Genomic DNA, 12,235 nt, shown 5'->3' with positions numbered 1-12,235 from the left:
CAAATCCGGCTTTAATCCGCTGGATTCCCGGTGTGTAAAACCGCTTTTCCCTTCCCAACCGGCACTGCGCCCTCACTCAGCCCTTCCAGTGGATCCGGTGCTCACTTTATTCACTTTCTGTATCCATCTCCCAATTCATTATTGATCATTGTGTTTAAAAACATCTCTCTGCCCGAAAGCGCTGCTCAGGTCAATCAATCACTTTCCACCCTTCGATGCAGCAACAAAGCTGGAAATTTCACCCCAGATCCTCTCAAACTGCTGCTTTGACTCCAGGTCTGATCAGTAATTTCTCTGATTCATTTTCTCTCTCTTACAGTTAACTTGGTGGCGATTTTGATCCTGTCCCGAGGAAAGTGCGGTCTCTCCAAATGTATCAGTGTCTACCTGGTGGGAATGGCAGTGGCCGATCTCATGGTCGTTATCATTAGTGTGATATTGATGTGGATCAGTGCGATTTATTTCAGAGATTCATTCCTGCTCATTACTCCCGTGTGTAGTTTTATTACCTCCTTGAATGCTGCAGTCACTGTGGTTTCTGTCTGGTTCACAGTCGCTTTCACTTTTGATCGATTTGTGGCCATTTCTTGTGAGAAGCTGAAAACTAAATATTGCACCGAGAGAACGGCGGCTGTGGTTCTGGGAACAGTGAGTGTGCTGGGCTGTTCAGTGAGTGTCCCCTGGTACTTTATGAATGAACCTCGATTTATAATTGATGATGTGCCCTGGTTTTGTGTTGTTAAACAGAGCTTCCGTACTTCCCCAGCATGGGCCGCATTTGAAATGGTTCACCTCATTTTAACCCCTTGTGTCCCATTCTGTCTGATTTTACTGCTCAATGTTCTGACGGTCAGGCGTATTTTAGTGTCCAGTCGAGTCCGCAGGGGACTCCGGGGCCGCAGCAATGGAGAGAATCAGAGTGATCCAGAGATGGAGAACCGAAAGAAATCCATCATTTTACTCTTCAGTATATCGGGCAGTTTTATACTGTTGTGGATGGCACGGGTTGTATTTTACATTTATATACGAATTGCAGACAATTGGTATTATTCCTCCTTCACTGACCCTGGTTATATCACAGAACACACAGCAAAGATGCTGCAGCTTCTCAATTCCTGCACAAACACGTGTATTTATGTCCTGACCCAGACTAAATTCAGAGAGGAGCTGAAGAACGCGGTGAAATACCCACTCAATCTAATTGTTGAATTATTGAAATCATAGAAAGAGCTGAAGGGTTTCAATCACTAGAACTAAATCCCATTTCATACTCCATCCCCTACACTTCCCGGGGGATGGAAAGTACATTTTATATTAGCAGCACAGAGCCCTGAAATGATCTTAAATCTGATTCTAAGGTTATATTTTATTCATAATCTGACCTATTGAGGTGGAGTTTGCTCTTTAGATGACACGTGCAAAATTGCGGCACTAAAGGGCTCAGCTGGACTTTAATTAACTGAGTGCAAGGCAAAATGCCCAAAGCTGGAAATCAAAGTCATTTCTGTGGCCATGTTCAGAATGTGTGTACTCCACATTAATGGTGAGAGAGAGGAATGGAGAGAGGAAGAGAGAAAGAGTGAGACAGAGAGAGAGAGAGAGAGCATGAGAGACAGAGAAAGAGGGACAGAGAGGGAGGGGTAGGGGAGGTGGAGAGCGGGAGAGAGAGAGAGTGAAATAAAGAGAGAAGGAGCTAGAATGAGGGAGAGAAAGGGAGAGGCAATTAGAGAGGAACAGAGACAGGGAGAGAGAGAAAGAGTGAAAGAGGGAGAGAGGGTGCTCGAAAGAGGGAAAGAGAGGGATAGGCAATTCGAAAGAGGCAGAGAGAGGAAGACAGAGAAAGAGAGACAGAGGCGGAGAGAGGGAGAGGGCGAGAGAGAGAGACAGAGAATGTGACAGAGAGAAACACAAAGAGAGAGGCAGGGAGAGAGATACAGAGAGAAAGAGAGAGGGAGAGACATGGAGGGCAGAGAGAGAGAGAGACAGAGAGAGGGAAGGACAGAGACGGAGACAGAGAGAGAGACGGAGGGAGAGAGTACACAAGGACAAAATAAATGTATCAATTACAAAAGTGCAGAAACAAAGAGTGGCAGAGACAGAGTTACTCGGAGATGCAGAGAAACAAGGAGTCGGTTATTTAGATTGGAGATAAAAATAAAGAGAGAAAAAAACATATATTATATTGAGAGAGAGACAACACAGATATGGATTGAACGAGAGTGAGACACTGACAAATAATTATAAAGTGCTAGGAGTGGAGAGGTAAATAGACAGAAGAAATCAATTCAAAATAACGAGAGACTGAGAGCGAGGCAGAGCAGGAGAGTGTCAGACATAAAAATACAGTAAGAGAAAGAGAGAAAGAGGAACAGAAAGCAAGGAAAATAATAGAAAACAGGAGAGATGGAAGAAATACAAAAATTAAAACGGAGACTGAGAGAGATGGAATGAAATACAGAAACAGATGGAAAGAAGAGATCGAGAAGTCAAATAGAAACGGAGAGAAAGAAGGAGACAGAAGCACAACTGAAGAGAGTGAGAAACAAACAGAATAAAACAAAGACGGATGAAATGGGAAAAGGAGATCCACAGAGATAAACAAAGAGAGAGGTGATGCCTGGAGGCCCCACAATAAAATCACTCAGTCTTGTGTACCTGAGCCTGACCATTACTTACTGCAGGAGTTTCCCAGCTGCTCTGTGTAGTAAACATTCATCTGATAAACGAAAGCCTGAGATTCATTCAGCTTCAGCATGTCTGAAGGAAAAGGACGATTAAAAGGTGGAAGGGCTGTTAAACGGATTGTTAATGACACACTGTAAAAGATCCCACAGCAGAGGATAGATCACCATAGCAACAAGAACGATTCCAGGAGGGCTATAGGTGGTTTGAACTCCTGCCGACTTAACTTGGTTACGTTGTGGACATTGAGAGTCAATCAATCTTGGGTTATATTTGTCTGAACCAATTGTTGATAACCCGCCGTCCCAGAGGTGTGATTGTTTGTTTAAAGGGTCTTTAACATCTGGGCAGATGTTGAGTGTGGAGAGACACAGATTCACCACGACTGCTCCAATCTCCCCTTTCACTTCCTGGCAGCACGACCTCACCTGGAATCTCCATGATTGCTCGCTAACTCCCAGCTTGATGCCTCGATGCTGGTTTACAGATTGCCTGTGAAGCAGATGACCTGGATACAAGAGAAACTCACGCTACACTACAACATTATCCTTAAAAATACCTGGAATCTTCCCGGCAAGCTTGAGCCAAACATAAGGATATAACTGTTGTTATGGGATCTGTCTGAGATACATATTTAATTTCCAAACAGTTATGTATTTTGGGAATTCAGAGTGTGTTGTTTTATTGTTGTTAAAGCAATTCTAAATCTGGCTAAACCAAAGATGTTGATTAAATTGTAATTTCAATTTTTCTAGTAAATTAATATTAAATGTTTGTTTTGTTCATAAAGCCATGGTTTGTGCCTGAAACTTTATCTTTAGGATAAAGAACCCATTATTTAAATGTAACATTAAACATCGTGGAGACAAAAAGGAATTGCCCCAACTTACAGTGTAAAATCACTTTGCACCTTTTTGCTCCTCCATCTGTACCATGTGTAACTTTCCCAGTGAGCTGCTGGATTCTGTAATAAATCAAATCAACTCTTACCCCTTCTGCTGTGTTACTAAACTGGAGAGGGTCCCGCAGCACTCTCCTGTTCTGTTACTGTTACAAATATTATTATTGTTTCAGATTAAAGAAAAATATGAAGAATGGAGAAATGGATTAAACCCCAGATCAGGACTACATTCAGATTGAGTCCAATTTTACTCTGATTTATTTAACAGAAGCTAGAATTACATTCTCTACACAAAATGGCTCATTGGACCTTTCCTCCGAATGTCTGGTCTCTCTTTCTCTGTACTAATTAAGTCCAAATGACCAAATGTTAATCCATTTTTTTGCAGAAGTTCATATTTTGGTCTTTATTTCCCTCACTGCACCGCTGTCTTTGTGTTAAACACCAGCTGGTGCCAGTCTCACACAGTTTGTATCTTTAACTATAGTGGAACAATGATTTAATAGGAACACCAAATGAACCCTCTCCTTGTCTCTCACCGTAACAAGCTGCTCCTCAGTGAGATGGATGCCTTATTAACGGCCATTAAGTTTCAAGATCAGGACGGCCATTTTGTTTAAGCTTCATTGCGATCAATTTGTTCCTGATCACCATATTGCCCCCATTAAGTTGGCCGCCTTGCCCCTCAGTTAAATGGCAGCCTTGCCTCTCAGTAAGATGGCTACCTTACTGGTGTCCATTTTGTTTCGGTTTCATGGCATTGAAGTTGTTGTTCATAGATTCATGGTTTCAATGTAACTATGGCACAAGAGGAGGCCATTCGGCCCACTGTGTGTGTGCCGACTCTTCGAAAGGGCTGTCGAATTAGTTCCATTTCCCCCTCTGCTCTTTCCCCAGATCCTTTATGAAGGCTTTGTAATCGTAGTTGTATAATGGAAATACGTGTATATGTATAGATGCAAATTGATGTTGTAGTTGTTGCTGTAATATATAAATACATGTTGTTGTTGTCGATAAAGATTGTTTCTCAATCTTTTACTCTTTAGATTCTTCTCCTTTATAAACTGGGCTTTGTTTCTGTGTAAATGAGTGTTGCTGAGAGATTGTCCTTGTAACTGAGTGAGGGATCTTACTGTGTATTAGGTTTTTAATAAAACTGTTTTGCTTTCGCTGTTTTAAACGTCATGAATTTGTTTGAACTCTTTGGCTAATTGGAAAAATCCACAAACTGTAAGTTGATCATAAACTACAGGCTTTTTGTCCACTGCTAATTAAAACAAGAGAAAATAGCAAAGGGAAAGTTCGTTCACCTTTGGAAACTGCAACATAAAGGGTGAAGTAGCAAAACATGCCCAGGGTTTGTGTCCCCTGCTCCAGGAACAGAAGAGAAAATGAGCACAGGGGCAATTTGGACCCTGCAGCAAACACTAACCAGGACAGGCAGACAGACCATCACCATTCAGGGGAGGGACGGGGGATGGTGAGTGAGGGAATGAGTGGTAAATCAGGAGAGAACACGCAGCAAACTTGTATTAGAGAGCGAGAGAAGCAACTTGTGCTCTTCAGTCTGCCCTGAGTGTCTTTCTGTCTCTCTCTCTCTCCCAACTTTTCTCTCTTTTCTTTCGATTCTCTGCTTTGTAACTGGGGATTTTGTTTGTCAGTGGTGTTTGCTGAGAGATTGCCTGCCTGTGTAATGGGATGAGTGAATGACTGAGTGTGAATGTGTTTGAGTGAGTGAGTGTGAGGGAGCTCTGGGCTCTTACTGTGCCTTTTTAATCGCTTGCTTTGTTCTTAATCAATTCCTTTTCACAATCTCTCTCTCCAGAGGAATTTGTTTGTGGATATGCTGTAACATAAAGATGTGGAATGAGAATGTTTGGGAGGAGGAGGATTCCATGTTCAACAAGCTTTCTCTCCACAGCGGACTGACCGAGGCCTTCACCAGAGGCTGCACGCAATGGGGCTCACGTGAATTTTGTCTGGGTCACTATGGGATCAATGGATCACGGTGGGATCACTGGGAACAGTGTGGGATCACGGGCTGCTGGTGGATCACTGGGACACTGCAGGCTCACTGGTACATTGTGGGATCACTGGGACACTGTGGGATCAGTGGGACAATGTGTGATCATTGGGTTGCAGTGGTATCACTGGGACACTGCAGGTTCACTGGGACATTGTGGGATCATTGGGTTACGGTGGGATCACTGGGACACTGCAGGTTCACTGGGACACTGCAGGTTCACTGGGACATTGTGGGATCACTGGGGCACTGTGGGACCAGTGGGACACTGTGGGATCATTGGGTTGCAGTGGGATCACTGGGAACCTGCAGTTTCACTGGGACATTGTGGGATCATTGGGTTACTGTGAGATCACTGGGGCACTGGCGGCCATTTTGTTTAAGATGGCCGCCTTACTGGCCGCCATTTAGTTTCAGCTTCATGGTATTAAAGGAGAAATTTCTTTACGCATTCTATGTAATATATAAATATTATAACACACGTTATTTTATATACACAAGTTGTTGAATACAAATAAAGTCTCTCAAACTTTTACACAAAATGCAGTTTGGATACTTGGACCTCTGGTTGCAACGTGAAATCATTGGGTGCGCATTGGGAACACTGGGTGCACTGTGGGATCATTAGGATCATTTTGAGAGCACTGGGACACTCTGGGATTACTGGGGCACTTTGGATCACTGGGTCACTTTGGATCACTGGGTGCACTGTAGGATCAGTGGGTCACTCTGCGATCACTGTGGGATCACTGGGTGCACTGTGGATCATTGGGACACTGTGCATGACTGGGGAACTATCACTGTGTGCACTGTGGATCACTGGGACACTGTGGATCGATGGGGCACGATCACTGGGTGCACTGCGGGATATTTATTTACACAGTTGGGTCGAAAGGCACTGTTTACCTGCTGTACATTCGATGTAATTCTACGTAGTATATAAATTGTTGTTGTTGTTGTTGTTCTTCTTCTTCTTCTTCAGGGAATCCCAGAGAGACTTCTTTACCCAGTTGGGCCGAATGGCTTCTTTCTGTGCCGTGCTATATTCTTTGCAACATATATATATATAAAGATAAATATATTTTACATATATGAATAAGTTGCTGCAAAATAGAAATAGCAGTTTGGCCGAATGGCCTCGGTGCCAGACTGTGCTGTACTGTACATTCAATGTAAAATATATATAACTATATAATTATATTACATATATTATACTGCATGTTCAAGAATTTGTTGTTGTTGTCAAATAAGGAATTCAAAGTAAAATCTTTACCCAGATGGGCCGAATGGTCTGTTTCTGTGACGTGCTGCATTCGATGTAATATTTATTTAAAGATATATGATATTGTATTATACATACAAGAAGTAGTTGTTGTAAACTGGAAATAGCAGTCGGGCCGAATGGCCTCTGTACTGTGCTGTACTCAGCATTCGATTTTAAATATATATAAATATTTCATTAGATTATAGATTGTATTATATTTTCTACTCCAGAAGTTGTTGTCAAGTAAGAAATTCAGGGGAATTTCTTTACCAGATGGGCTGAATGGCCTGTTTCTGTGCCGTGCTGTATTCTATGTAATATATATATATAAATATATGCACGGGGTTAAATTCGATAACCCCCGAATCCGGGCGCGGGGGTCGATTAACCCCCACGTGATTAACCTGCACTCGGTCATTGAGATGCAGACAGCCCGTGAGATTGGTGCTGCCTGGTGATTTACCTGAGTCCTGCGAGCAGTCAGGCCTGGCTGCGCTGTTGAGCGGCTTCTCACCAGCAGGGGGTCCCCGATATTGCGTGAGTGGTCAGCACCTCTTCAAGGCAGCCTGCACCTCTTAAAGGCAGCCTGCACCTCTTAAAGGCAGCCTGCACCTCACAAAGTCAAAGATTTGATTGAGATACAATCCTCCGGGGTCATTTCTTCTCCTACAGTTTTGATTGGCAGCTTCTTTTGAATAAAACAGATCATTGCTTAAAATGACTGGCTCCCAGTCACTGTTTTGAAGCCATTTGTCAGCCTGTCTTTTTCAAACTGGTGAGTCTGTTTGGAATCTCTGAGAATGTTAATCAAGTCGACAGCTTCCATAGTGTGTGAGAAAAAGACAACAAAGAACCAGGATGTTCGAAATTTCGGTCACAGTTTCGTATAGCATTTGTGAATTATTTATTATTTTCTTTTCCAATAAGGATCTGGTTGAGCTTTACAGTAAAACTGTAGTCTTACTGATGCTATTTGTTTATTCTCTTTCTGTTTCATCAATTTGTTTGGCAGTTAAAGTCTAAAACAAGGTCTAGTGTAGTGTGAATCTGTCACCCTCTGAAGAGCAGGCACTATTCGGCACTGGATAGAACGAGTGGGCTGAGATAATCTGAAGGGGTTTCACTGTTCATTATCTGGAACCCTTCAAATGTTACATTGATATCAGGACAAGTGGAAACACTGAGACATTGAGAGTGAAGCCTCACCTATCAGAGGAGCTGCTTTTTCAAACTTAGAAATACAGCTGATTTCAGCAAAATTTCACTTCAATAAAGTAGGCAAAAAGGCAACTATCTCTGAACTGTCTCCACTATCTGAAAAACACGGAGATTTTACTGATCGGGGAATAATGATCTTGTTCAAAAAGTACGAAATAAAAATCAGTTGCAATCTTTTTAAAATAACGATCTGATTTAAAGCATTCTCCAAACAAACAAAAGCACCGAGCATTCCCAGGACATTGAGAGATTATGTGAGTGGGCAAAACTGTGGCAAATGGAGTTCAATGTGGGGAAATGTGAGGTCATCCACTTCGGATCTAAGAAAGATAGATCAGAGAGTTTTCTAAATGGTGAGGAGCTCGGAACTGTGGAGGAGCAGAGAGATTTAGAGGTCCAAGTACAGAAATCATTAAAAGCTGGTGGACAGTTATAAAAATAATTTTAAAAAGGCTAATAGAATGTCGGCCTTTAATTCAAGAGGGCTGGAATATAAAGGGGTGGAAGTTATGTTACAGCTGTACAGAGCTCTGGTTAGACCCCATCTGGAGGACTGCATTCAGTTCTGGGCACTGCACCTCAGGAAGGATATATTGCCCTTGGAAGGGGTTGCAGCTCAGATTCACCAGAATGATATCGGGGCTAAAAGGGTTAAATTATGAGGACAGGTTGAATCGACAAGGCTAGTATTCCCCTGAATATAGAAGATTAAGGGGTGATTGAATTGAGGTGTTTCAAATGATTGAAGGATTTGATAGGGTGCAAAGAGAGAAACTACTTCCTCTGTTGGGGGATTCTAAAACAAAGGGGCATAACCTTAAAATTAGAGCTAGGCCGTCCGGGGTGATGTCAGGAAGCACTTCTTCACACAAAGGGTAGTGGAAATCTGTAACTCTCTCCCACAAAATCTGCTGAGGCGGGGGTTCAATACGAAATTTCAAAACGGAGATTGATAAACTTTTGTTCGGCAAGGGTTTTGAGGATTAAGGAACCAAGGCGGGTCGATATAGTTAAGATACATATCAGCCGTGATGTAATTGAATGGCGGAACAGGTTGAGGAGCTGAATTGTCTACTCCTATTCCTATGTAACAAGTTCATGTGGCTGAATGGACTTCTCTTGTTCCTATGTAACATGCTTGAGGGGCTGAATGGACTCATCTTGTTCCTATGTAACATGCGCGAGGGGCTGAATAGCATCCAGATCCTGTATAACAGTCTCGAAGGGCTGAATGGCCTCCTCCTGTTCCAGTGCAACAAGCTCGAGGAGCTGAATAGCCGTGTCCTATTCCATTGTAATAGTCTCGAGTTGCTGAATGGCCTTCTCTTCCTGTACAACACGCCTGAGGGGCTGAATGGCCTGCTGCTGTTCCTAAGTAACAGCCTTGAGGGGCTGATTGGCCTCCTGGTCTGGTGTAACGGGCTCGGGGGCTGAAAGGCCTCCTCCTGTTGCTACCTGACAGGCAGGAAGGGTTGATTGACGTCAAGTTCCTGTATAACAGGCTCGAATGGCTGAATGGCCTCCTCCTATCCCTGTGTAACAGGCTTGAGGGTCTGAATGGCCTCCAGTTCCAGTGTAATGGGCTTGAGGGGCTGAATAGCCTTCAGTTCCCGTATAACACGCTCGATGGGCTGAGTGCCCTCCTCCTGTTCCTATGTAACAGGCTCGAGGGGCTGATTGGCCACCAGATATGGTGTAAGGGGCTCGAGGGGCTGAATGGCCTCCTCCTGTTGCTATCTGACAGGCTTGAAGGGTTGATTGGCGTCTAGTTCCTGTATAACAGGCTCGAAGGGCTGAATGGCCTTCAGTTCCCATATTAAAGGCTAGAGGAGCTCAATGGCCTCCTTCTGTTCCTGTCGAAAAGCCGTGAAGGGCTTGCCGCCATTTTGTCCAAGATGGCCACCGTACTTGCCGCCATTTTGTCCAAGATGACCGGTGAACGAGCCACCATTTTGTCCAAAAATTAGAGCCGGACCTTTCAGGAGCGAGATTAGAAAACATTTCCACACACAAAGGGTGGTAGAAGTTTGAAACTCTCTTCCGCAAACGGGAATTGATAATAGCTCAATTGCTAAATTTAGATCTGAGATAGATAGCTTTTTGGCAATCAAAGGTATTAAGGGATACGGGCCAAAGGCGGGTATGTGGAGTTTGATCACAGATCAGCCATGATCTTATCAAATGGCAGAGCAGGAACGAGGGGCTGAATGGCCTACTCCTGTTCCTATGTTCCTATGATATTATTTATATGGAATTTCAACAGGCATTTGATAAGGTTCCACACAAGAGATTGTTGGCAAAAATGAAAGTGCATGGAACTTGAGGCAATGTATTGACATGGGGAGAGAATTGGTTAGGAGATAGGAGACAGAGAGTAGGGACAATGGGCACATACTCCAATTGGCAGGATGCGACTAATGCTGTCCCCCAGGGATCTGTAACTGGGGTCTCAGCTTGTCTCCATAATTATCAATGACTTAGATGAAGGAACAGAGAGTCGTATATCCAAGTTTGCTGATGACACTAAGTTAGGTGGTACAGTAAGTAGTGTGGATGCGAGTGGAAAGTTGCAAAGGGACATTAATAGATGAAGTGTTTGGGCAAAACTATGGCAGATGGAGTTCAATGTGGGGTAATCCACTTTGGAACGATGGTCAGGGTATTTTCCAAATGCTAAGAAGCTAGGAACTGTGGAGAAGCAGAGAGAATTAACGGTTCATTTACATAAATCAGTAAAACCTAACGGACGGTCCAAAAAATAATTTAAAAGGCTAACGGAGTGTTCGCCTTTATCTCAGGGGGCTGGAATATAAAGAAGTGGAAGTTATATGACAGTTATATAAAGCTCTGGTTAGACTGCGTCTGGAGTAACTGCGTTCAGTTTTGGACACTGCACCTCAGGAAGGATAGATTGGCCTTGGAGGGCGTGCAGAGCAGATTCACCAGAATGTCACCAGGGCTGAAATGGTCAAATTATGAGGACAGGCTGCATAGACTGGGCTCGTATTCCCTCGAGTATAGAAGATTGAGGGGCGGTCTGAGCGAGGTGTTTAACATGTTTAAATGATTCGATAGAATAGAGAGAGAGAATCAATTTCCTTTGAGGAATCAAGAACGAGGGGGACATAACCTTAAAATGAGAACCATGCCATTCAGGTTCGAAATCAGGAAGCACTTTTTTACACAAAGGGCAGTAGAAGTCTGGAACTCTGTCCTCCAAAAGACTGTGGATGCTGGGGGTCAACTGAAGCTATCAAGACTGAGATCGATAGATTTTTGTTGGGTGAGGGTATCGAGGGATAGGGAGCAAAGGCGGATAAATGGATTTGCGGTTCAGATTATCTCTGATCTAATTGAAGGGTGGAACAGGTTCAAGGGGCGAAATGGCCTCCTCCTGTTCCCAATGGAAATGTTGAGAATATGCTTTATTGATGCTGTGATGCCAGGTCCCACACCTGTCAAAACAAGGCAGGTCACATTTGGGAGTTTAATAACTTTGAAATGAACATTTTTATTTTGTGACTTGTGCAACTTCGATCAATTGAATAGTTATGAAAGAGAATCAATGCCGTCATTCTAATTTCTGGCTGACAACCATAGCAGAGGTTTCCGTAGTGTAGTGGTTATCACGTTCGCCTCACACGCGAAAGGTCCCCGGTTCGATCCCGGGCGGAAACATTATGTTGGGGCAGATATTTTTTTCATCTGTGAAAGAGCCGGTCCTGTTAAATTTAACACAAATTCGTGGTCTCACGAGCACTGAACATTTTAAACCGAGCCCTTCAAAATACAGTGTGTAAAATGAGAAGGGATAAAAAGTTCATCGCACAAAATAAATTATTAAAGTTTTCCAACTTCCCTCAGCAGCCTTTCATTCTGCAAAATAACGTTATCGGTTAATTAATGGTGAATAAAACAATGATTGTTTTTATTTCTTCCATGCGATTAATATAAAAAGTGTACAAAAGTTGCTTTTTTGACCGGGAATCGCACTCCGGCCGTCGTGGTGAAAGCGCCGAATCCAAACCACTCGACGACCAGCGAGTTTAATTTGCTGTGTCATCAGATTTAACATGGATTTCTCTTTCTCTGTGATTCAGCTTTTAATTCTTTTTAGTTCCTGATTGCGGATATTCCCGTGATTAAA

The 12,235-nt window shown here is 43.2% G+C and overlaps 1 non-coding gene across 1 annotated transcript; it reads left to right on the top strand.

Annotated features, from left to right (window-relative positions):
* The first annotated feature begins 11,693 nt into the window (after positions 1-11,693).
* Positions 11,694-11,766, top strand: trnav-cac (transfer RNA valine (anticodon CAC)). Its single transcript has one exon. It is a non-coding gene; the product is annotated as a tRNA-Val (tRNA).
* The last annotated feature ends 469 nt before the right edge of the window (positions 11,767-12,235 follow it).

This window comes from Heptranchias perlo, unplaced genomic scaffold (genome assembly GCF_035084215.1).
Source record: "Heptranchias perlo isolate sHepPer1 unplaced genomic scaffold, sHepPer1.hap1 HAP1_SCAFFOLD_52, whole genome shotgun sequence".
NCBI classification, from domain to species: domain Eukaryota; kingdom Metazoa; phylum Chordata; class Chondrichthyes; order Hexanchiformes; family Hexanchidae; genus Heptranchias; species Heptranchias perlo.
This window is presented reverse-complemented; position numbering and strand designations above follow the sequence as displayed.